This window comes from Cervus elaphus, chromosome 10 (genome assembly GCF_910594005.1).
Source record: "Cervus elaphus chromosome 10, mCerEla1.1, whole genome shotgun sequence".
In the NCBI taxonomy this organism is placed as follows: domain Eukaryota; kingdom Metazoa; phylum Chordata; class Mammalia; order Artiodactyla; family Cervidae; genus Cervus; species Cervus elaphus.
The window spans coordinates 34,040,574-34,044,523 of NC_057824.1; the positions used below are offsets into that span (position 1 = coordinate 34,040,574).

Below are 3,950 nucleotides of genomic sequence, written 5' to 3' on the forward strand. Positions count from 1 at the left end.
GCCAGAAAGGGACCCTTCCTAAGTGAAGTCTTGGTTATAATCACCCCCACCTAATCTCTGTCGCTGGATGGCCGAAAGAGGCCCTCTGCCTGGGCCTCAGGCTTTGAAGCCTTAAATCAAAGGCGCAGACAGTCTGAGAGCTTCTTAAAGTATCTCAAATGCTTTACCATGAAAATAGGGAGACGTTTTCGTATTTTTAGGTAGCAGAATTGGTGAGGGTTGTGTATAAGGGTAAAGGAATGAGGTCCCCCGAGCTGCAGTTTTCTCCTTTCCCCCTCCCTTCCTCATTCCATTTTTAAAAAAGAAAAAACAGCGTCAGTAGGTTAAAAAATAAACACAAATAAAGGCGAAGAATAATTGGGAGATGATTCAGAAGTTGAAAAAGTGAAACCCGCAAGGTGTGGCAGCGGTGGGATTCGAACCCACGCCATCGAAATGACTGGAGCCTAAATCCAGCGCCTTAGACCACTCGGCCACGCTACCTCCCGCTCGGAACGTCTTCCATACGTACTATATTAGTCTCATGACCCGGCGCCTCGCTCTCTCCAAACCCCGCCTCCATTGTTGTACGTTTGCCAGATATCAGCCTGGCGTCCTGGCGCCAGTTTCCACGTACTAACCCCGTGGCTTCCTTCCGGGCTTCGGCATCGGAGTGCTCTCGTTATCCGCAGTAGTAAATACAGTCGGGACGCAGCATCAAAAAGGAAAAAAAGGAGTTCCAAAATGTTAACAGTCAATCGTCATCTATGTTTGCGTTTGGTTTTCCGTGAGAGGGAGATACTGCCTACGACCACGTGGGGGCAGTGTTGCACTGGCGCTTGCTCTGGGCCGCGCTGCAGGTCCGCGCGGAACCCGGGTTTTCGGGGAACCAGCGGGGTCACCATCCTGTGGCCTCTCTCGTCCTCCTGCAGCCTTGGGCGGCCCCATGGCCTGGCACTTGCCACTGTGATTCCAGGAAGGAATATCACTGAACGCTTTTACAGGTCATTGACTTGTGTAGGCTCCCTCAGTCATCACGAGTATCCACTCTGTTTTTACAGAGCGGGGAACTGAGGCTCAGAGAGGCAAAAAAAATTGTGTTCGCTGCCCCAGGTAGAACCAGCATTCCTGACCCTTCCAAGATCCAGTGTTCTTCACATAAGAGACTATTTTCAGTGAGATTTTAAAAATACAGTAGCCTTTTCTGCCTCTGCTGCCGCCATGGCGCCGGTGAAAAAGCTTGTCGGGAAGCGGGGCAACAAAAAAGAAGCGGGTACTGTCCTAAGTTTACCTTGGACTGTACCAACCCTGGAGAGGATGGAATCAAGGATGCTGCCAATTTTGAGTAGTTTTTTCAGGAGAGAATCAAAGTGAATGGGAAAGCTGGGAATCCTGGTGGAGGGGTTGTAACAATAGAAGAAGCAAAGAAAGCAAAATTATTCTAATTGTGCCCTTTTCCAAAAGGTATTTGAAATATCTCACCAAAAAATATTTGAAGAATAAGCTACGTATGCTAAAAGCGAAGTTACAAATTGCTACTTACAGATTAATCAAAATGAAGAGGAGAAAGATGACTACCAAAACTCAATTATCTGAAATATTTTGTGTAAGATCTTGAATAAATATTGGGAACCAAAATGGTGGTTTTCCTTATAAAAATAAAATAAAATGCAGTAAATTCAGAGCAAATACATAACACATCAACTTCCAGTTCCTGCCACCCAGAATTCATTTTGTTCAACTCTTCTGAAAGATCACCCCGTGTGGCCACAAGGAGGAAGCAGAGATCTCTTTGGGTAAAGTGAGTGAACGTGTTAGTTGCTCAGTTGTGTCCGGCTCTTTGGGACCCCAAAGACTATAGCCCACCAGGCTCCTCTGTCCATGCATGGAATTCTCCAGGCAAGAATACGAGAGTGGGTAGCCATTCCTTTCTCCCGGGGATCTTCCTGACCTAGGGACCCAACCTAGGTCTACCTGCCTTGCAGGCAGATTCTTTACTGTCTGAACCACCAGGGAAGCCCCTCTTTGAGTAATCCCCCAACAAATGACTCAAAGCCTTCTCCAGTAGTGGGATCATTTGCTAGCAGCAACTGTAACAGTGAAGAACAAACCTGACTCCATATTGAATCTATTCCTTTAGCACTAACCTTTGTGTTCTGTCGCCTGTGCTTAGTCACGATGGCTCTGCATCTTTTGTAAAGGGTTGTTGCCTACAACCTGAAATATACAGGATATCTCCTTCTCTAGGCTCTGATCTTTAAAGGTATAACACGTTTCCATTCATACGGCAAGAGAAAGTTGCAGAACAGAGAATAATATTTGTCCTGTTGGGAGGTTTACGGGAACTTTGTGACCTGACCTACATGAACAGTTGTAAGAACAAAGGATTCTGGCACCAAGAAGTTTGCAACAACCAGCCATCCCCTACCTCCTCTTTTAGGATAAAAGAAACCTGAATTCTAACTCGAGTAAGGTGGTTCTTTTGGAACACTCGTCCACCGTCTTCTCTGCTTGCCGGCTTTCCAAATAAAGTTGCTGTTCCCTGACCCAGAACCTCCTCTCTCGATTTATTGGCCTGTTGTGTGTGTGAGCAGTATGAACTTGGACTCCATAACACAACCCTAGCCCTTCCCACTCTCTCTCTCTGATAATTCAAGTGAGCATTTATCCAGTACCTCCTAGACCAGATAAGGCAAAAATCAGGTCTTCTGGGAGAAAAGCTGTTTCCAGAGCCGCTTCAGAACCCTCAAGCCAGTTGCTTCAACAGAACAAAAATCCAGTGGAAGCAAGGCCATGAGCTTATCTGCTCCAGTGAGCAGGCCTGACTCCCTGCAGGCCTCTGCAGAAGTGCTGACTCAGCTTCCCTGGTGAGTTCTGCCTTAAGGGTGAGGCTGGGAGGACCGTTCCTATGCAAAACCCAGGCCCAGGCAGGCAAGGGTAGGGAGGCCATGGAAACCAGGGCAACTGGACTCTGTTTATCTTTTGCTTTTTTTTTTTATGGAAGTGACAGTTAAAAATAACCTTTACTAAAGTAATAAATACATGTCTCTTATTGAAATCAAAGGCTAAGAAAGAAAAGCGCAAATAAAAGAATAAAATAATCTTCAATTTCTCCAGTTAAACTCTGCCAACACTTCGGTAAAGAAAGGTGTTTTTTGTCTTTTTAAATTTGAAATGTAGTGTAATGCATGCTCATTGTAAAGTTTTTTTCAGATGTCAAATCTGTATAAAGTTAGAGAAGTTCTCTTCCTCACCACTTCCCTCCTTCAAAACCAAATCCAAATGAGTAACAGTTTAGCTGTATCCTGCTAGATCTTTTTCTATGCAGTGAAAAAAGTAAAAGTAAAAAGTCATGTCCAACTTCTGTGACCCCATGGGCCATAGCCCACCAGGATTCTCTGTCCATGGAATTCTCCAGGCAAGAATACTGGAGTGGGTAGCCATCCCCTTCTTCAGGGGATCTTCCCAACCCAGGGATTGAACCTGGGTCTCCTGCATTGCAGGCAGACTCTTTACAGCCTAAACCACCAGGGAAGTCTATAATGACACAGGGGCAAATGTATCTAAAGTTCCATACACGCCCCACCCTAATCCGGGAATTTGCCTTGTGCAAGGAAAAGAGAGAAAGACACTGTCCAAATGATAGAAGAGTGGTCGCTTCCTAGCTTCTGCTAGTCTTTCTGTAGATACAGGTGGGTCACTGAATGGCCCTGTGATGGTTTTGTGCACAGTAGGCCCTAGACCTCCTGAGCCAAGGAGCAAAGGAGGACTTCCAAGCATTTTTTTAAGCTTCTGCTTAAAAGCATTCCATTGTGGTTCTAGGAGGTGAGGGGGAGGTAGGGGATTAATAGATGAAGGGTTTTTAAGACAGTGAAGCTGCTCTGTATGATACTAAACATAACACCTGATGCTTGCCACTATTAGACCAAACTCATAGAATGCAGGGGTCTTCCCAAGTGGCCCAGTGGTAA

At 45.7% G+C, this 3,950-nt stretch overlaps 1 non-coding gene across 1 annotated transcript; it reads right to left on the bottom strand.

The window, feature by feature from the left end:
* Positions 1-401: 401 nt before the first annotated feature.
* On the bottom strand, positions 402-483 carry TRNAL-UAG. The gene has a single exon. It is a non-coding gene; the product is annotated as a tRNA-Leu (tRNA).
* Between the last annotated feature and the right edge of the window lie 3,467 nt (positions 484-3,950).